The sequence below is a fragment of the Lepisosteus platostomus genome, chromosome 5, assembly GCF_059453375.1.
Source record: "Lepisosteus platostomus isolate fLepPlt1 chromosome 5, fLepPlt1.hap1, whole genome shotgun sequence".
In the NCBI taxonomy this organism is placed as follows: Eukaryota; Metazoa; Chordata; class Actinopteri; order Semionotiformes; family Lepisosteidae; genus Lepisosteus; species Lepisosteus platostomus.
Genome location: NC_142615.1, coordinates 22,534,628 through 22,557,086, shown reverse-complemented (window position 1 = coordinate 22,557,086; position 22,459 = coordinate 22,534,628). Strand labels below are relative to the sequence as shown.

Genomic DNA, 22,459 nt, shown 5'->3' with positions numbered 1-22,459 from the left:
CAGCATGGCGACGCTGCAGCTCTGGTCACACCAGCAGGCCCAATGGGCTCAGAGCTGGGGGACATACAGATGCAGCCATTCAAAATGCGTGGGCGATACCGCATTATTTTCCGGTACGCTGTACGCAGTCTACCGCAAGTTACCGGTAAATACCGCGAGTTACCGGTAAATACCGCTAGTTACCGTAAATTCTCCTTTAATATGACAAGCAAAATAATAGTATCCGGAATTACGGCAAGGTGGAGCTAATAAAGCTCAACCTCGCATGTTTGAGCTGTGGCCATCAAAGTCTTTAACGAAGATATTACTAATAGTATTAATAATGAATGACCTTGGACAAGCTGTAAGTGTAAACTCAAAGTGTTGCCCTGGTCAACATTCTTTTTTTCATTGACCGTCTTTGTAAAAGTAACACCACAGCATTTCGCAATCACGCATTTGTTTCCAATCATGCAAAGTACAGTAATTTTTGAGAATCGATTCACCATGCCTTTCACATGCTCATAAAAGAGATTGATTTAGGAACATAAACATATTACTGTATGAAAACTGTACTGTATACAGTATGTATATGTATATTTAATGTCTTAACTGTGCCCGTTTAAGTATTGAATATTCATATCTAATTTTACCACTGAAGGGAAATCTTAGTAGCTGAGCATAAAAAGAATAGGAGCATACTGCAACGCGTGTGAAGGCCATAAACGATATTAATTTTGGAACATAAACATACAGTATATGGCTGGTCTCGGTACTTTAAAGAAAACATACACGAAACATGGTTTCATTATGACCAGAATCGGTCTTGAGATATTTTTAACTTGATTTACAGTATTTGAGAGGTATGTCTTAACACCGATACTACAGTGCTTAAGTACTGCTCACGTATATGTTGCTAGGTTTATATTATGCATTTCATACGGTCAAATTACTTTTGAGCAACTAATAAGAAGCGCGAAACGGTATGCGTTTTAGTTTCGTTTTGTGCTGGGACCCGTGGATTGATTAGAGATATCAAGTACATACAAGTCATCTTTTAAATGTTGTAGTTCGTCTTGTAAAAATGTTACGAGTACATCATCTATCAACAATTACACAGGTTATGTTTCCATATTGCGGATTTTGGTTACGTAATATTATTTTCTAAATTTCACGTTGTGAATATATGATTTGGGCAAACAGAGCCGCAAAGAAGTACATTATGGGTTGTTGTTGTTTTTTTTGCAGTTTTATCTAGAACAAGCGATGCTTAAACCTTTGTCCGATTCTTGTGAAACTATCCACACGACAGTTACAGTACCTAGGAGTTGACTTCAGTGATGTCACTGATGGGATGTTTCTAAAAATCGCTTCTAAAGTCATGGTCAGCATTTATTATTGTACTGTGCTGTAAACTTGTTCTGTGCCTAGTCACATTATTTAAGAGCGTTTTTATAGCGTTATCAAATCCGGTGGCGCTGTGTGTTAGTTTCCTGACTCCCATGTCACATGGTCTGTGATTGAAACCTGTGAAACCGGTTTAATTCGTCACAGCCAGCACTCCGGTTGTAAAGTAGAAGCAGGCGAGATTTCCAGCGAAAGACACCTCCCCCTTCTTCAGGTGTGAGGGTCTTCTGCTCAGAATGAAACGCTAAAATGTAATGTAGGCTCTGAATGGGTTCAATTATGATTTGGGCTTGATTAAGGTCGCTGCCTTTCATCTAAACCCTACTTGAATCCTTCTAAACTAAAAATCAGTGTTAGTGAGTTCTAAATAAAGAGGTATTCAGGTAACAGTGAAACGGGCGGACAGTCTGGGGAGATCGCCCGTTTTCCATGTAAATAGTTCCCTGGTTCCGCACCCCTTGGTGTTTCTCTCGCTCTCTCTCGGGTCACCTGATCATTAGCTCGAAAGATTTCAGTGCTTTGTGTATATTCTAATGGTAGTGGGGGCAGGGTGTGTGGGAACAGGTTTGGTTGAAATTGCATTGGAGATCTATGTTCTTCACACCTGAAACATTTTCTCTGAAAGCATTTTCTTCGCAGTTTAACAGATCTTGTTACAGCATGTTACAGTTTACTATTATTAACCATATTAATTTTAAGTGCTTAATGTAAAATCTTGTAAAAATATATTTTCATTGTTCAAATATACATTAAGTCTGACTATCATATAATAAGTTAAATACAAAACTAAATATTTAATATCAAAATATTTTGCTAACAATGTTAACTGTTTATGAATAATAAAATGTATTAACTAAGGAGTAGGATGGCACAGTTGTTAGTATGTTTTTTGTTTTATTCTTTTTCATAAATACAACAGTAGTACCTGATGTCTCAGTGGCTTTCAAAATTAAATTATGCATGCAAACCTGTGAACTAGAAAGATAACTTATTTATAATGGTGGCAAAGTGGTTAGCATTTGTATTTTGCAGCACTGGGGTCCTAGGTTCAATTCCTGCCATCCTGTGTGTGTGGGGTTTACATGTTCTCTCTGGGTTACATGGTTTTTCTCCATATGTGTGATATGACTCCCTCTCGCACTCCAAAACATACTGGTAAGTTAATTGTTTTATGGGAAAACTGGCCCTGGTGTGTGTGTGTTTGTGTCTGTCTGTCCAGTGATGGACTGGCGCTATGTCCAGGGTGTATTCTGCCTTGTGTCCGTTGCTTACTGGGATAGGCTCCAAATCCTCTGTACTGGATAAAGAGATTAGAAATGGATGGAAGTAAAGGCACTGTGTGGATGGAACTATACACAGTGTTAGAAACACACTATGAAATGGCAGCATCTCACTGAGAATAAAATATCTTATAGTGCTGGCTTAAGGAAACAGCCTTTCCACCTCTCTTGCACATCAGTTTCCATACCTAGTTATTTAAACAAATTGGCTCTAATTATAAACATCTTAATATGCTGGCTCTGTGGATCCGCATCAGCTATGTTTGCCCATTCCTTCAATTCATGTGCATCCAACACACAGTTCAATGCAAGCAACTACAAATAATCTAAAATACAATCCTTATTTCAGTATCTATGTAAACATATAGTCTGTTAACTTCATCATCTTCATCAAAAGTATGCCTAACCCCATTAGGAAGTGTTCTTGTTATACAGATGCAGCCATTCAAAATGCGCTGTAAAAACCCGCAGTACGGTAACCTACCCACAAGCCACCGCGGGGCACCGGAGGGTACCGCAGGGCAAGTGATTGGCTGGCCAAAATGACCGACAGGGGCACTCGTGGTGCATTGGTTGGTAGTGCAAAGATTTAATCATTTAATGTCTTTACTGTGCACATTTTAATCCGCTTAGTTTTGAATATTTATATGGATTTTACCACTAAAGGGAAATTTTAGTAGCTGAGCATAAAAAGAAGAGGAGCATAACGCATCTGAAGGTCATAAACGATATTAATTTAGGAACATAAACATTACTGTATGTATGTAAACTGTACTGTGTATGGCTGGTCTTGGTAGTTTAAAGAAAAAATACACACCAGTCTTCCATTTCTCCCTAAACATTTTAAGCATGAAAGTTTTATGAAACGGTACCCAAATATGCGATTGCTGTATAGAATTAATTTTAATTTAAAAAAATTATTTAACACGAACATTAAGCTGTTTACATCTTCCGCCTGAGAACAGTCACCCGTTGCTACCCAACGCAGAATGGTGATTGGCTGACACCATCTGACACCCCTCTGGAGAAAAAAGACGTGCTGGTTTGCTATACATACTGTACCAGGAAGAGGATTTCTTTCTATTCAAAACGTGTATTTTAAAAGTTTAAGAAGTAAAAACCTTACAGCGTACACAGATTTCTAAACTGATCAGGATCGTTATCTTTGTCTTATGCATAATAATGTTCACTGCTCTGTCCAGCAAATTAATAATAAACTTTATTTTATATAGCTTTTTAAACGAATAAGTAATTAGATTGCTCATAAACCTAATCACTTGCTTTTTCTTTTTATTTAGGCTCAGATTTCAACTATAGATCGTATTATTAATAACCATAATAACAACCAACCAACAAAAACAACCATATAAACATAATACCAACCAAAAACATAGATAACAACCACAATACAAAATCAAATAATCAAACCATTTTACTCTCGCAAAGTCTTCCAATTATCATAATCCCGCCCCTTATGCAAAACCAAACCTTCCTCCCATCCCAGTTTATCCTGTTTATCATAAACAAAATCCACCTCAATTTTCAACATAAAGCATTACACAAAATCAATACCTCAACACTCCATACTCAACAACGATAATTCACAAACAGCCAGAACATGTAACTACACATTCCCAAACATACCTAATTTCCATAGCCCCGCCCCTTATGCAAAACCAACATCCCTCCCCTGTTCTCTCTCTCCCCTGGCGGTTGTAATTGTTTTTATTTTCAAATAAATTTTAGCAAAGTCATGTATTTTAAAAATCTTAAGATTTTTATATTTATGTCTTTATTTAGTGGTTTCATTAGTGACAAAGGCTAAACTTTCTTGGAAAAATGTCTTTTATGTAAACCATGTTTGCTATTAATTCATTCAGGGCTAAAATATGTTCATTGTCTTCTAACGAAAGAAGGGTTCCTTTCGCCGTAGTCGGGAGCCTAGCCTTTAACTAGTAAGTACTGTATTTACTGGGTTTTTGAGGGGGGGGGTGTCTTTCGCTGGAAATCTCGCCTCCTACTTTGAAAATACCCGTGAAACCGGTTCAATTCGTCACAGCCAGCACTCCTGCAGAGAGTTGGGTTGTACTTGCAGTGTATACAGTACACGCGTTATGCTCTTCGTTAATGTCAGTTAAGTTTTATTTAATCTCTGAGCCATACTGATTCTTCTGGAAGCCAGTTTCCGCCAGGGAGTAAAAAAAAAAACACACTATGGTATTCTCTCCAATGCAGTGCAGTTAAAAACATACCTCTGATGCTGCTCCTAAATGAATATCGTTTATGACCATCAGAAGCTTTATGCTCCTTTTCTTTTTTCCAGTGGATTGAACAGGGAGAGGCATTTCATGATGTACTTTTCACTGATGAAACAACAGTGGCTCTGGAACAGTTTTCAACCAAGTCGTTTTATAAAAAAGGGAGATATGTACACGTTACTGAAGCTAAAAGTTTAGCCTTTGTCACTAATGTAAACACTAAATAAAGACATATAGAAATCCCTACGTTACAGACTGTATATGGCTGGTATTGGTAGTTTAAAGAAAAAATACACATCAGTATTCCACTTTCTCCCTAAACATTTTAAGCATCAGAGTCTTACATGTGGTTATTTCGAAAACGTTTGTACGTGCTCCTTCTTACCATGTTACTGTTTACTGTTACTGACCATATTAAGTTTAAGTGCCTGTGGGCACTTTTCCTGTCCGTGGGGGGTGGACCGTCTTTCATTAGAAGGTTAGTCTGTTCTACTCTGAGAATGTAGAGGAGGTGGAAAGTGCCCGCGGTCATTAAATTAGTATTAAAATCTTAGTTATCTTTCTAGTTCACAGGTTTGCATGCATAATTTAATTTTGAAAGCCACTGAGACATCAGGTGCTACTGTTGTATTTATGAAAAAGATTCAAAACTTAAAACATACTAACAACTGTGCCATCCTACTCCTTAGCTAATACATTTTATTATTCATAAACAGTTAACATTGTTAGCAAAATATTTTGAATTATATTTAACCCTAATTTTCTTTAGTTTTGTATTTATCTTATTATATGATAGTCAGACTTAATGTATATTAATGTATATTTGAACAATGAAAATATATTTTTACAAGATTTTACATTAAGCACTTAAAATTAATATGGTTAATAATAGTAAACTGTAACATGCTGTAACAAGATCGGTTAAACTGCGAAGAAAATCCTTTCAGAGAAAATGTTTCAGGTGTGAAGAACATAGATCTCCAATGCAGGGTGTTCCCACACACCCTGCCCCCACTACCATTAGAATATACACAAACATTTTAGCGTTTCATTCTGAGCAGAAGACCCTCACACCTGAAGAGTGCTGGCTGTGACGAATTAAACCGGTTTTACAGGTTTCAATCACAGACCATGTGACATGGGACTCAGTAAAGTAACACACAGCGCCACTGGATTTGATAATACTGTACCTAACCAAAATCCGTAATATAGAAACAGAACCTGTGTAATTGTTGATAGATGATGTATTTTTTCAAGACGAACTACAACATTAAAAAAATGACTTGTATGTACTTGATATCTCTAATCAATCCACGGGTTCCAGCACAAAACGAAACTAAAACGCATACCGTTTCGCGCTTCTTATTAGTTGCTCAAAAGTAATTTGACCGTATGAAATGCATAATATAAACCTAGAAACATATACGTGAGCAGTATTTATGCACTGTAGTATCGGTGTTAAGACATACCTCTCAAATACTGTAAATCAAGTTAAAAATATCTTGACCGATTCTGGTCATAATGAAACCATGTTTCGTGTATGTTTTCTTTTTCATCTTGAAATAACTCATTTCTAAATACCTTTTTCACTGTTAACATCTTGTAGCAACTTTGCGAAAAAATATACACTCTGACAGTTCATCCTGCTACCAACATTAAATAAAACAAATCTTAAGATTTCTATATTTATGTCTTTATTTAGTGGTTTCATTCGAAGCTTACAATGTTTAGGGAGAAATGGAATACTGGTGTGTATTTTTTTCTTTAAAGTACCGAGACTAGCCATATACTGTATGTTTATGTTAAGATTTCCCTTCAGTGGTAAAATTAGATATGAATATTCAATACTTAAACGGGCACAGTTAAGACATTAAATATACATATACATATTGTATACAGTACAGTTTGCATACGGTAATATGTTTATGTTACGCGATTAAAAAATAAATAAATAAAACTGAAAGGTCCAGCACCAGCTGGATTTGAACACACAACCTGCCAGTTGGTAGTTATGCACCTAGACCAGTAGGCTACAAGACAGCTCGTATAAGCAGGCAGGCGAAACAGCCCTACACAGCCCTGCCGCAGTACACGGCTATAATCATACCGTTATTAAATTCTTGAGATACGCAATTCCATATTATATTCCCTTTTAATCAAATTCTAAAAGTATGCTTGTTGACTCCGGTATCACGTTAGTTAAAGACTTCGAAGCTTACAATGTTTAGGGAGAAATGGAATACTGGTGTGTATTTTTTTCTTTTCATGATAGGTGTCGCATTTTAAATCATTTTCGTAGTTAGAAATTATGAAACGCCCTGTTAAAAGCAAGGAAGTTTTTATGCCCGTTGAAGTAAAACAAAATGCCTGACATATGGCTTGGACAGATTCCAAGTGCTTGTACAAATGTGCTAAAGAAATTATACTTTGAGTATACAGCTTGTCCAAAGTCATCCATTATTAATACTATTAGTAATATCTTCAGTAAAGGCTTTGATGCATAAATATTTCTGATAAAGGTAGGTTGTGTACTTTTGTCCAACTGAGCAATCTTGCTTTCATAAAATATACCAACATTTGAATGACTGATGATTAACATGCTGTAATACACAGTTCAAAATTAAAGGCTCGAATGCTGTACATGAGAGGTTAAGCTCCCCCTGGCGGTTTTACAAGGCGACGCCGGATAGTTAGTCACGTGACACACGTGATACCCCGGTGGGCGTGTCGCGGTATGCCGCGAAATACCTCACCCATTTTGAATGGTTGCATCTGTAAGTGTACTCCTCAGCTTTCCCCAAATTATCTTCTTCTTGCCAACATCTCTAGTCTTTTATCCTGCAATAACTCAGCCAACACTTAAATCTCCAAAAGCTGCTTGTGTTAATTTCTTTAAATCACAAATATCATGTGTAAATACTGGCCATGTAACACTCTGCATTGTGGAATAATAGTTTATTTTAAAGGGAACTAGAGAAACTAAGAACTAGAGAAATCAAGAAAGGCTTTTTTTCTAGAATTAATAAATGCACATCCTGTTCACTGGGGAAATTAAATCCACACTGAGCAATCTTCAATATGTTCTTGCCAACATCTCTAGTCTTTTATCCTGCAATAACTCAGCCAACACTTAAATCTCCAAAAGCTGCTTGTGTTAATTTCTTTAAATCACAAATATCACGTGTAAATACTGGCCATGTAATACTCTGCATTGTGGAATAATAGTTTATTTTAAGGGAACTTCACTGGGGAAATTAAATCCACACTGAGCAATCTTCAATATGTTCAGAATATGACAGCAAGAATCCTATCAGGGATGCATTATACCTGTTTTCAAGTCCTTGCACTGGTTACCTATCAGATTTCGAGTCAACTTCAAAATCCTTATCCTCCTTATATACTGTCCTACAACTGTTATTATCGATCACCGAATTATTGTACTTGACATGACTTCATTCAGCCTTTCCTGAACGTCTATGACAGGCAGAGAGAGTGCTGTTTCTGGTGCGATCTTTTGCAGCTGACATTTCACTGTTTTAAATGAACAAGAAATTAGATTGCTCATAAATCACTTATTCTATATAAACACAGCGTAATTGCCGTCCGAAAATCCTCTTTTTCTTGTTCGTTTTAGAGACCTTGATCGAAACTGATTTTAGATGTCAGAAAGGATTTATTTTCTCTGTATTTCCTACATTGCTTTGTCGAGATTTTAACTTTATATCTAACTTTATATCTAGGCTCAGATTTCAACTATAAATCGTACAGTAATTAATAGCAGTAAATACTGATGTTTTGCGCCCTCTTACCCCAAAAATATATGTTTTGTAGTTGGGATTAACTTTATTTCGTACGCGTAGCTACTCTGATTCGGACACCGAACAGTTAAAGATGGCGGCAAATCAGACACCCAGAGAGGTGGGGGGGGGGGGGGGGGGGACGTCTTTTCGCCTCCATAACTAAAATGCCAAACAGGAGTGGCTTAAGCGACATACACAGTCGTGTAACTGACAGTTTGAGGTAGCCTATCGTGTAAATTTCGCTTTGTTGCTGATAGGTTAAGCTTTCGAAACTCTGCCCCAAAGTCATGTGACTGATTTTTTGCCCTGTTACGTTGGTTAAACGCAATGATCACAAGCACCACCATGGTAACTGGGATGTGTAGTTTTTAATTCCGTTTGAATTATAACTGTACGTACTGTCTTCATATTTGGCCAGGGCTTTAAAGAGAAGGCGCGCCAAAAAATTTCGGTGCCGTCGTCTCCGCTTTAAAGGTACCCCCGTGCTGGAAGAATTTGACCTTGGAACGTTTGCCCAGCGTAGTTATAGTGGACATAAAAACAAGAGTTCGCTGGCATTATATCCTAGAAGACACAGACCGGCGCCAGACCGGTAAATGCTTGATGAACTAGGGATTGGACAGTTTCCAAGTGCTTGTACAATCGATGGAAATGTTCAAATAAATGTGCAAAAGAAATAAACAAAATAATCATTTATTTCTTTATCATATTGGCTAGCTAATGTCCTCTCTTTGCTAGTTAGTGGCTGTGTTTCTGCGTTGGGTAGTGTAGCGGCGAGGCTTAATAATAAGGCAGAATTAAGTGTTTCTGAGCTTCCCAAATGAGGCCCCATTTCTCTGTTCATCTCTGTGGTGCAGCCACAGAGAAACCATTCATGCAAGATGTTTTCTTTTGATAAGGACAGCTCCCAAAGGGGGATGCACTTAGCTAAGCCTGGCTATCATGATCAATGGTCATCCATTGGGGCCTATCTGTTTAGGGAGTGCCAGTTGGACATCTGGACTGCATTACTAAGTGTCAGGAGTAAGTGACTCATATCTCACCTTGATCAACCAATCAGGGACTGGTAGGGCCGAGTAACCCACGTGGGACTCTGATGCCCATGGAACTTTCAGCCAATCAATGAGCTGAAGTTCCTCCAGGTAAAAACAGGCAGCACAGAGAGCCTGAGAGATTCAGATTGAGATTGAGATTCAGATTCAGATTCAACAATTCTAAAGGGAATTCAAAGGAGAATCCCAAGGTCAGGACATTCTCGCAGCGCGCCTCCTGACCATCCTGAGACTCAGCCCGGACAACCACGGAACGGCCAGTGTGTCCGAGTGCCAGAACTTTCCTTTGTTCTAAGAGTCTAGAGTGGAGGTTGCCAGAGAGTAACCAGCAGCAGGCCTCGTGAACAGGTCGGAACTGTGGACAGCTGAATTACTATTCAGAACTAGCTCTTCATCAGGAATGATCCGGTCCTCTTCCTGACTTGCTGGGACCCACAGTCATCTTTTCTTCTGTGCACAAACTTTGCTAGTTAAAGCCAACACTAACTAGCCGGTCAGTGAGCATCAGCAGCGCACCGTCGCAAGCCGCACAGCACAGCCTGGCACGGAGCCAGAGAGCGCGGATTGGACAGCAACAGCCTGCAACTCTTTCTTTGAGTCCGCAGGAGATCTGAATCCCCAAAGATTGGATGAGTATTCAACTTCAATGCATTACAGCTCGAGAATTCAATTGTTATCCCAACCAGTTGATATCAATTTAATTCCTAAGAGTTATGTACTTGTTTTGAGTATCTAATGTAGAAGTTGTAACCAAGTTCACTTTACGAAACGGTCTAAATGAATGATATACTGAACGTATGTCCTCTTGATATGTGTAACACTTTGTAACTGATTGAATATATATCTTTTGTATTCTGATAACCCTCTCGATAAGATCTGTTAGTTTTACATGCATATTCTATGTATTAATAAATGTATCCTCGTGTATTAGTACCTGTGTGTGCGCGTTGTTTGAGTTATGTCGCATGGTTGGATTCTAAAGCCATCAAAAGAATCAACTTTGTGATTTACTGCTACAATTAATAATTGTCTCAGTAAATGCCCAAACCCTACAGAACTGGTGCCTTCAGAGAGCCACTATGATTACATATTTGGCGTTCCTGAACCGGCTTAATCTACATTATTTGGCGTCCCTGGGCCGGCTTAATCTACATTATTTGGCGTCCCTGGGTCAGTTTAATCTACAGTAGCAACGGGTGACTGTTCTCAGGCGGAAGATGTAAACAGCTTAATTTTCGTGTTAAATAATTTTTAAAAATTAAAATTCATTCTATACAGCAATCCCATATTTGGGTACCGTTTCATAAAACTTTCATGCTTAAAATGTTTAGGGAGAAATGGAAGACTGGTGTGTATTTTTTCTTTAAACTATCAAGACCAGCCATACACAGTACAGTTTATGTACATACAGTAATGTTTATGTTCCTAAATTAATATCGTATATGACCTTCAGATGCGTTATGCTCCTCTTCTTTATATGCTCAGCTACTAAAATTTCCCTTTAGTGGTAAAATTCCATATAAATATTCAAAACTAAGCGGATTGAAACGTGCACAGTAAAGACATTAAATGATTAAATCTTTTCACTACCAACCAATGCACCACGAGTGCCCCTGTCGGTCATTTTGGCCAGCCAATCACTTTCCAAGGTGCCCTACGGTGCCCTGCGGGTGGGTTACCGAACCGCGGGTTTTTAATGCTCATTTTGAATGGCTGCATCTGTATTTCACTTCAGCCTTTCACTCTTGCTTCCTTCCAATGAGGACGGAGCTGCGGGAGAAAGGGCGCTATAGAGGATCGCTGTTGAGAGCTGCTGCTGTGCTTTGACATCTGAGCTCTGTGGAAAACGATCTCAATACAATTCTGAAAAACGCAACTCCCCGAATGCCAGCCGAACAAGTCTCCACAGCCGAAGCGCTGTGTCTCTTCAGCTGGCGATAAACCTTTCCTCGATCCTTTGCGGACTTGTAAAACTGTTCCTGATCAGAATAAAAAACGCTCACGCTAATACACAAGCACCCGTGTCTCGCCAAAGCTGACAAATAAACAGACGGACAAGCCGCACTGCACGTGTGAACAGGGGAATGAGCGAGTGAGCGGGGATAGGGCGCCTCCTGCGCTTAAAAGCTTACGGAACCTGGTATTCCCAGGCGGTCTCCCATCCAAGTACTAACCAGGCCGCCCTGTTTATCTTCCGAGATCAGAAGAGATTAGGCGTGCTCAAGGGGGTGTGGCCGTAAGTGAGAGCAAGGCTCGCTGGCACCCTTCTTATAGAGAATTGTCATGGAAATATAACTATCAAGGAAGCCACAAGAGAGTTCTCACCTGAGTAAGGTCTTTATTTCAATATTGCAATATTGGGAGCCCTGCAAAGTGCAACCAGAGACTCAATTTGTTACAAGCAGTACAGGGTTTTTATAAGACGTTGCGCTGTAAAAAAGTTCAGCACTTGGTCCCTTCTAAAACTTCCCCTTTCTCTAAGAGAAAACAGATTACATCATAGAGCGAGAGAAGAAAAACTAGATTTGTTATTCAAAGCTTATCAGTTACTTTCAGCTAATTCTAATGACCCAGACAGCATATATTGTTTTGGTACATTGTCTTCTAAACTAACCTAAACAGTGTACTTTGTTGACGAACTGTTTTCTAAAATTCTGCACGTACTGTAGCACAGCAGTTACATCCTTGAAATATATTATCTAAAAGCCCCAATATATGTTTTTCAAAGCTCTCTACATTTTTAAGAATCAATTTACTTATTAGATTTCCACTTCAGAGGACAGCTCCGTCACCTCTTTTACGACGCTGCTTTTTTTCCCTTACGTTTTTCTCTTCTTCCCACGTTCTCTCTCTTCACTGCCTTCGTCCCCGCTCAATTTCACTTCAGCCTTTCACTCTTGCTTCCTTCCAATGAGGACGGAGCTGTGGGAGAAAGGGCGCTATAGAGGATCGCTGTGGAGAGCTGCTGCGGTGCTTTGACATCTGAGCTCTGTGGAAAACGATCTCAATACAATTCTGAAAAACGCGACTCCCCGAACGCCAGCCGAACAAGTCTTGAAGTGGAAATCTAATAACTAAATTGATTCTTAAAATGTAGAGAGCTTTGCAAAAAAATATATTGGGGCTTTTAGATAATGTATTTCAAGGATGTAATTGCTGTGCTACAGTACGTGCAGAATTTTAGAAAACAGTGCGTCAACAAAGTACACTGTTTAGGTTACTTTAGAAGACAATGTACCAAAACAATATATGCTGTCTGGGTCGTTAGAATTAGCTGAAAGTAACTGATAAGCTTTGAATAACATATCTAGTGCTTCTTCTTTCGCTTTTTGATGTAATCTGTTTTCTCTTAGAGAAAGGGGAAGTTTTAGAAGGGACAAAGCGCTGAGCTTTTTTACAGCGCAACGTCTTATAAAAACCCTGTACTGCTTGTAACAAATTGAGTCTCTGGTTGCACTTTGCGAAGTGGCAGCAGGGCTCCCAATATTGCAATATTGAAATAAAGACCTTACTCAGGTGAGAACTCTCTCTTGTGGCTTCCTTGATAGTTATATTTCCATGACACCGGTTTTAATGTCTGTAGATTGTATCTTATTTTTATTTTTTGTTTTGTTTCATGTTCATATTATGTGTTTTCACCCAGTTGACTCCAGTTAATAACAGTTCACCCAGTTAATAGCCACTTTTTATGCGCGAAAAACGGGTGATCTTTCTATCTCGTGATCAGCTTAGTATCTTTCTGTAAGTTTTTTTCTTCTTAATTAAACGTTTAAAATACATGAATTTCATAAAGACAACACACGTTTCGAATAGAAAAAAATCATATTCTGTTCTCTTCCTGGTATGTATAACAGATCAGCAAGTCTTATTTTCCCAATTGCTTTTTTCCACTGTATTTATCATATTGGCTAGCCAATGTCCTCTCTTAGCTAGGTAATGTTACTTGTGGATGTGCTTCTGCGTTGCGTAGAAGCACATGTATCCATAGAAAGTGTATTATACTACTATTTGAGCTACAGTACATAAAAATAATTATATCGTTATTAATTTCTTTAGGTACGTGATTCCATATTATATTCCCTATTAATCAAATTCTAAAAGTATGCTTTTGTTTACTCCGATAACGAGCACATTCACAGAAAATGTTAATATCTTATGACTTTTCACAAAGTATATAAACTTAAGATGGTCAGAAGGAGCATGTAAAAACGTTTCCGAAACGTGGTAAAATCTTACTACATGTAAGACTTTGATGCTTAAAATGTTTAGGAAGAAAGTGGAATACTGGTGTGTATTTTTTCTTTAAACTACCAATACCAGCCATATACAGTTTACACTATATGTTTATGTTCCTAAATTAATATAGTTTATGGTGGTGTCGTGGTTGTAGAGGTTTGATGGGTTTACTGAGACAATTATTAATTGTAGCAGTAATCACAAGGTTGTTCGTTGTGGCTTTTAGAAAATCAATCGTCAGAACAACTAACAACGCACACACACGGGTTCAATACACGAGATACATTTATTCATATAAATTGTGCACCAAACATATACTTGTCTGCCTGGATACGAGCGGCAGACCTTACTGTGAGGGTTATCAATATACAAGGTATATAATCTCGAAGAGATGCCAACACAAAGAGATACACAACAGAGAATATATGTCAATATATATCGTTCGGTTACCAAATCGCTAATCAGTGTTATTACCCACTGTTACTCTAAACTCGGAAGTAAATACATTACTCATGAATTAAATTGATAACAACTTGTGTTGAGGTACAATTGAATTCTCGAGACGCAATGTAGAACATGGGGTTTACTTATCCACTGTGTATGGATTTGGAATCTCCCGGCACGAACACAAAACCAGCTGACAGGCTCTGTTGCAGCTCTGTTGCAGCGGTTGTCCAATGGGCGTTGTGTCGGCGTTCTCTGGCTACCGGCCAACCAGTCAAGGTGCAGCTCGGAGTAGGACGGGCGGAGGAATCTGACTGCGGCGCGCAGGGCAGTCGTTGCTCCGAGGGGATCTACCAGCAGTCCGGCTGGCTAGTAGAAAGTCTCTATGCACAGAGTGTGACCGCGAGTCCTCACAAGTCACTCTTTTGCCTGGGAAGAAGCTGGTTCGTTCCCGGTCCAGCGCTGCTTCTGAATAAGCTATTCAGGTTGTCGACGAGGGTCCAACTGTAGGCTGCCATTGATCAAGCGGAGAATTCATTTTGGAAGAATTCTGAGTACGTACGGGATCCTTGGCCTTGCGCTTAGAACAAAGTCCAAGTCCCTTTGCAGACAACAGCAGTTGTCACATGATTGTCTCTGAGGATGCGCGAAAATGGCCAAGGAGAGCCCCGATCTGAGCTTGCGCTCCCTTTTTGACCAAGACACAGATGTTTGCTGATTGGTTGAGAGTTTGGCGGGCATTGGAGACCCACGTGGTATTACCACGCCCTGCCAGTCCCTGATTGGTTGATCAAGGTGAGATATGAGTCACTTACTCTTGACACTTAGGAATGCAGTCCAGATGTCCATTTGGCACTCCCTAAAGGATAGGCGCCAATGGATGACCATTGATCATGATAGCCAGGCTTAGCTAAGTGCATCCCCATCTGGGAGCTGTCCCTTATCAAAAGAAAACATCTTAAATCAGCCTGCATGAATACTTTCTCTGTGGCTGCACCACAGAGATGGAGGGTGAGATGGGGCCTCATTTAGGACAGCATACCACCGCTTAATTCTGTCTTATTAACAAGCATTGCCGCTAAAACGGCATCTCTCCTGTCAAACTTCCTCCTGACGTGTTTGACAGGATCTGGGCCGTGGTGAACAGTGGGAAAGACGCCCTGTGGAGAGTGAGGAACATGGGGCTGTTCAAAGGCATCGAGGTCCCAGTCAAGGCAGCAGGTAGCCTGGCCCTGTTCATCACCCGAGAGAACTATTACCTCAGAGATCTGTGGAGAGAAGGGAGGGAGGAAGCAGAAAATCTGTGGGAAATAGAAAGCATAGGTCAATATCTCAAGAAACTGTGAAAAACATTATCATGTTTAAGTAAAGAATGTGATTTACACCAGAAAAAAAGAAATTGTTGCTATGTAACTGTTACCGTGTCAAAATGTAATGAGATGTGATCATATATACTGTTTTAAGTATGTATATTAATGTAAAGCTTTCTAATTTGTGATGTCCTGTATTTTTTTGTGAAAAGAAAATAAAGTTCTTAAAAATCGATTCACCCAGTGCGAGGCTCGGCCATTGCACTCCGGCTGTGCTGACCCCTGCGAATTCCCCAAATGTGGGAATCTCGACTGCATAATTTGTGGTAGTGCGGGACTGCGTTCGCGCTCTCCCCTGATGTGCTTGGTCCAATATCAGATACGGAAGAGTTACGACACCACGTGCTGCGATAGGATCCCAGTTCGAAAGCCACTGCTGGTTCCCGGTTTCTTTTAGTTAGAGGTCCGGAGAAGCATTTCAAGCTGGTTACACTACTCCTTCCGGACATTCATTCCCTTTTCAAAGTCAGTTGTTTTGCTGTAGTCTGCATTATTAAGGCCAATTTATTTGGTCATGGGGGCCTCGGTACTGTATGCTAATTCTCAAGACAGTTTCACCCGTTTTCTGGTTGCTAGGTTCTGTACCAGTGCAGACATGTCAAACAGTGAATGGCTGTACCTTTATTGTATCTGTGCTCAATGAATGAAATCAGTAATAAATGAATATATGTATAGTTATACGAAAAACAAGTGGTTTATCGACTCATCTTCATTTGCAGATTTAGAGGCAGCTTCGATATTCGTTTTACAAACTGTTTTTTTTTTTATATGGGTCACACACATGCCATAGCAACAAAACATCTCTAGAGATGAGGCTATAGATCACCTTTCCATCCTCCAGGTTTTCCTCCCAAAGCCTACGGCACCAACGGCGACCCCTGCTGGCCGAGAGAGCAAAAGCTTGCAGCACCTGGAATTCCCAGGAAGTCTCCCATCCAAGTACTAACCAGGCCCAACCCTGCTTAGCTTCTGAGATCAGATGAGATTGGGCACATTCAGGGTGGTGTGGCCGTAAGCGAAAGCCATGGCGCTTAACTCGCTACTTGAAGCTGTGTGTGGCTGGGGCTCTGTGCCCCCCGAGCGGGACTGAAGGATCGTTCATGTGCAACTCTTTGGAAAGGAGTCTCTTTCCAAATCGCATTGCGTACCTGGATGTTGGCGAATGTGCTCCCTTGTGTTGGCTTGTCCCGCACTGGAGGAGAACAAACAAACTGCTCGGAGGAGCACAAGGCAAGTCTTCACAAGACAAAATCCTCCAGTGCACAGCACATAAAGCGCACCAGTCCAACACGTCGGCCGGGCGCGCGGCGCCTCCGCCCTCTTGTGGCCTTGTGGCGTCAGAGCAAGAGGCTCCTTCTCGCTGCCTTTCCGCTGTGTTGCAGAGCCCCGAGAGGGAACCTGGAGAGCACACTTTGTGGGGGGCGGGGGACCGCGTTCGCGCTCTGCCCCCGGTCTCTTGCGCGAGTACTAAATCTCATGGTGCCAGCCAGCGGCCAGGAGACAAATACAATATCGCGGGACAGGGGGGCCTCGTCATTGATTGTTACATATGAGACGGGGATTAGGAGGAGACCCCGACTGATTGGTAAAGGGGAACACTAACACCAGAGAGACACCCTTCTTAATGGCCAAGAAGGGTCGAGACCTCGGTTTTATGCCTCACCCGAAGGACGGCGCCTGTTTGTGTAGCAGAGTGTCGCCATCAGGATGCTGGGGCATAAGAAACCCACACAGACCGCAGGGTGAGCGCTCCCTACTGGTCCCAGTCACACCTCTTGTAGGAGCAGCAGCAACCTGAGCTTCTCCGGGGGGAATCTCCCATCCGGGTGCTGGCTAGGCTCACACCTGCTGGGCTGCCGTGGGTGAGCCCAGTCGAGAGTCGCAGGGTGAGATCTAGTCACCGGGGAGAAACGATACAAGCGAAGGATTACTCGACTCCCAGCACTTGAAAAGACCGACAAATGACTCGTTCCCACCGGAGCTGAATGTACCTGCATGTGTCGTGTCGTCTTCTTCCCCCGCCCTGCTGTGTTTGCTGTATTGTCTTTGAAGCCGGCCCCCGAGATGAGACGGGCTATTCCTGTGCCCCAATTAACACTTTACAGGTGGCATTCCCCGGCATTGTGGCCATTGTCGGTGGTCACACGCGATAAGATAAGGTGGAGGAGAGCGGGGCATGCCCAGCGCCAGACATTCGAGGAGGGGGCTGTGCGAGGTGAGGTGAGGTGCGACATGCCGGAGCCCCGACGCTGCTAATGCGGAGCACTTGTTGAACTAGCATTGAAAGGACGTGTGCGCTCGGAGCGAGCCTTCCCTGCGGCGGAGCATGGAAACTTTCTCCCCGCGCTGCAGGAGTTGTGTGCGCTGCAGCGGTGCCGAGACAACAGCACAGAAGGCAGCAGGCTCTGGAGAGCGGGTAAGAGACGGAGCCTTGTGGGCAGGCGAGCAGGCCCAATTTTTTGGAAATTGCTGAAAAGGCTCCGGTGTTTGTTCAGTGCGTGGCAGGCGCACGACGCGAGCTTGCGTAGCGATTTGCAAGTCTGGTGTTATGCAAATGAGGCCGAATTGCATCCCGGGACATGCTGCAAATGCGCATTGGCAACTGCAGATGTGTAGGAAACGGCGCGCTCGTTTTTTCGTTTTGCCCACCCTTTTGAGTGCTAGTGTGGCGTGTGAGTGTGCGAAAGAGTGGGCCCAGCAGGAGGCGGTGGCGTGCGGGGCGAGGAGTTGGCCTAGGCTGCGCGCTTTGTGCTGTGGGTGCTGGCCGCTTGCAGGGCCTTATACAACTCATACTTACCTGGCAGGGGTGATACCTTGATCATCCTGTAGGTGGAGTAGTTGGATTGTTTTCTTGTTTTGTGGAAGCAGTGTTTGTTTTGCAGTTTACAAAATGGCAACTTTTGGATCCCGCAAGAATTCTGTGCGTTTTGAGCTTTTGGATGACCTCTTCATGGATCGTATGCAGTTTAGCAGAAAAGTGTTGCAGAAGGAACTTGGCTTTGAACCTCAGCACTTTGATTTCATCTTCGCTCTCCCAGGTCAGAAAGCATTTGAGGTTGTATTTGCTACCTATCCTCTGTTTGAACAATGTGTGGATGTGTTTGAGGCAAGAAGAGGGAAAGTTCCTGCCCTTGAGAAGATCAACTTGCAGCCTCTGACACAGAGAGAGAGGAAAATGGTGCATGTTGTTATTTTCTCGGAACTGGCAAAGACTGAGGACATTCACACCTGGCTTAACCAGTACTGCACCGTCCACCATGGAACTGAGGTTAGAGATGTTGACGGTATAAAAACAGGAGCAAGGAAATTCGAGGTTCGCTTGCTACCGGACAATGTAAATGGAGGCTTAAGGCACCTGCCCTCTACAATCCGGCTGTTCTTTATGTGGGACAACCAAAGGTGTGTTGGCGCTGTGGTGCTGTGGGACACCTGGCATCGTCCTGCACTGTGAAATGCTGCAAGACCTGTGGCAAACAGGGACATTTAGCCTCTGACTGTTCAATGCTGCCAAAGTGCAATTTATGTGGCTCGGAAGGACACGTTTTTAAGAACTGCCCTCACGCCTACGCCAATAAACTCAAAATGAGAAAGGATGAGGAAGTGCTTGTTTCAGCCAAACCGGCCCGAAAATCCAAAGCAAACAACAAGTCAAACAAAGAACCCTTGTTGGACAAAGACTCTCAGCCTCCAGCCAGGATCAGTCCTGCTGTGGCTCTGGGGCCGTTGGAAGAGAAATCCACTACGCCCCCACAACTGCAGACTGCACCAGACAAGCACGAGGGTTTGAAAACCCCCGAGAACAGCGAGGACCCCTCCCCAACTCCTGCTCCTCAGAACGAGGGCCAGTGTGGGGCCCCCCGGTGGAGCGGGTCCAGCGAGGATACCCAGGATTCAGTGGAGCTGCTTTTCTCAGACTCTGCAAGTGCTAGAGATGTCCTCCTCTCCTCCATCCAGTCCATCACGGAGGATCTGCAGCAGCTGGTGGGTGAGAGGGAAGAGGAGACTGGTGCATTGGCTGCACCCCTTTCCCCTCAGTGCTCCCAGGAGCTGGACTTGAGGAAAAGGAAAAATGACTCTGTTTTCTCCCCGAGCGAGGAGGAAGGAGAGCATGGTGATGGGGACAGCTGGAACCCCTCCACCCCTCCCTCTACCCCCTTCCTTGAAATGGACTCCATGAACACTTTTACTGCTCTCCGATAAAACTGGATTCCAGCTCACTGGCCCTGCAAAACTTAGTTCAAGACTTTAAACTCTCAGACACATATAGATGTATATATCCCACAACAGCAGGATATACATGGTCAGGGAGGAATCAGAATTGACTATTGCTTTGTCTCAGAGAGAGTGAAAGTTGTTGGGGTCACTCTTCAGCCTGTCTTCTTCTCAGATCATCAGGCTTTAGGGTGTAGAGTGGAACTCCGGGGCGGGACTGTCTTTGGCCCAGGCCTCTGGAAACTCAACACAAAGCTGCTAGAGAACGAGGGGGTAGTATCCCGCTGCAAGGAGAAACTATCACAGTGGCTGTCCTTGCAGTGTCTTTACGGGTCAGTAGGAGAGTGGTGGGAGGAGGTGAAGGTGAGGACAAAGGCCTTTTTCATGGCTGAGGGAAGGAAGGCTGCTGCCAGACGGAGAGGAGTGCTAGCCAGGAAACAGAGGCAGCTGCAGCGTCTCTACACGAGACAGTGGCTTCGATGTGCTCGAGGATATCACCCTTTTAAAAAAGGACATCCGGAGCATAGCCGAAGAAAGTAGTCGAGGAGTGCTGTTAAGAAGCAGAGTGCAGTTCTTGGAAGAAAATGAGAAGTGTACTCGCTTCTTTTTCAGGAAAGTGGTAGGCTCCAAGTCTGTCATGGAAAGTGTAGTTGATGAGGAGGGACGAGAGAGAACAGAGCCGAGTGCTATCCTCTCCTGCATCGAGGCCTTCTTGTCACGGACGTCCAAAGGGACTAACCGTGGAAAGCAGGAGGGCAGAAAAAGACCCATATGCGTAGCGGCGAGACGGGAAAAAGGCCTGAGCTCATTAGTGCAAAGAGTTCAGGAATGCCGTATAGAAACCTGTGCCCTCAGGGAGCGGACGTGGGGCGCCCTGGTGCTAGGCGGGTCTCAGGACATCCGAACGTCTGTGCTGAGCGAGGACAGAGTGCAAGACCCGGAAATATATAGCCCAAGGGAAAGAGAGGGACAGGAAGGACAGCAGACCAGAAACTAGGGACAGGATAGAGAAGGACTGCCCTCTGGCTGCAGAGGGCGTGACACTTCTACTCAAGACTGTACAGCTCTACAGAGGTAAAGGATGAAGAAATTCATTTTTTTACCTCAAAGCTAGAAAACGTTTTGAGTGAAGAAGATAGGGAAGTACTTGAGGGGGATTTGACAGTAGAAGAGCTGAGAGGCTATGGAGAGCTTACAGAAGGGGAAAACTCCGGGTGCTGACAGGCTCCATAAAGGGGCGTCTGCTTTTACTACTTGCACGAATGAAGGCAAAAAAAAGCCAATCGATGTGAACGAACGGTGCTTTACAGAGGAGTACTGCCTGACTGGATCGTTGATGAACGTCAGAGGCCACTCCGACCTCTTCTCGGTTTTCTTTAATGACTTACTAAGGATCTTCTTCACATTCGCCCATGCAGGGGAAGCCAGTTACACCAAAGCAAACGCAGGAAAGTGCGATTCAAGCAGAGGCCAGGAGGGACACCGAGAGTGGTCGGAGAATGGAACAATGCGCCCAGCCCTGTTGCTGGACCCGATTCTTGATGAGATCTTGGGCTCACTAAGAAGCCCCCGCTGGATGCTAATCTTTCTGTTCTTGCAGGTCCTGCGCTGCTTTTGAGCCGACAGAGCTCGTCCTGGTCTGTCGGCACAGCCCAATTGCAAATGATCGGCTCCGCGTACAGAAGGAACGTGCGTTTGGTACAAGAGTGCATGAAGGCACTGGAAATACATTGGGAACAAATGACCGGTCTCTCAAGACCTCTGTGAAGCACAGGAGCGTGCAAAACGAGGCTGTTTACGCCCGGTTTCGAACCGGGGACCTTTCGCGTGTTAGGCGAACATGATAGCCGCTACACTACGGAAACCTGCAGGGACCGCTGCTGGTGTCTCGCTCGCGTTTCGGGCTGAGAAAGGGACGCGTCACTTTAGGAAGGGGGCGCTGGAGAGAGGAACAAAGGGCGCGATGAAACAAAATGCCGGAACCCGGGATCGAACCAGGGACCTTTAGATCTTCAGTTTAACGCTCTGCCAACTGAGCTATTTCAGCAGTGCGCAAAGCCCACAGCCACCTGCTCCAGCCTTCCTGTGTTGTGGCATGAGCGCACCAAGAGTAGCGGGAGAGTGTTGCAGGAACGTCACTCAGAAGGAATGCCACCCAGCTGCGCCCTCTGAGCTCTGTCCAGCGCATCTTCCTCGCATGGACTCCTGCCTGCAACGGGCAGGAAACAATAAGCAAGAACAGAACGACACCCCATGGGTGTCTCATGATCGCACCTTAGGTTGTGACACGTGCAGGTGTGAGGGGTTGCCGGGCTACTTTGGAGCAGAGCTTGGGCGGAGGGGGGGCAGCTTAGCTCCTGTGCAGAGACCTGAGCTGTTGTTGCTGTGGATGCTGTCTTTTCTGCACTCGGGGTAGGAGTG

The 22,459-nt window shown here is 43.1% G+C and overlaps 1 protein-coding gene, 1 non-coding gene and 1 pseudogene across 2 annotated transcripts in view; 2 read left to right on the top strand and 1 right to left on the bottom strand.

The window, feature by feature from the left end:
* The window catches only part of LOC148664987 (zona pellucida sperm-binding protein 3-like), a 246,998-nt gene that overhangs the window by 173,769 nt on the left and 50,770 nt on the right, over positions 1-22,459 (top strand). The window lies entirely within an intron of this gene.
* Positions 15,961-16,124, top strand: LOC148665001 (U1 spliceosomal RNA). The gene has a single exon (XR_015938660.1). It is a non-coding gene; the product is annotated as a U1 spliceosomal RNA (small nuclear RNA).
* On the bottom strand, positions 16,725-16,843 carry LOC148665000 (5S ribosomal RNA; annotated as a pseudogene).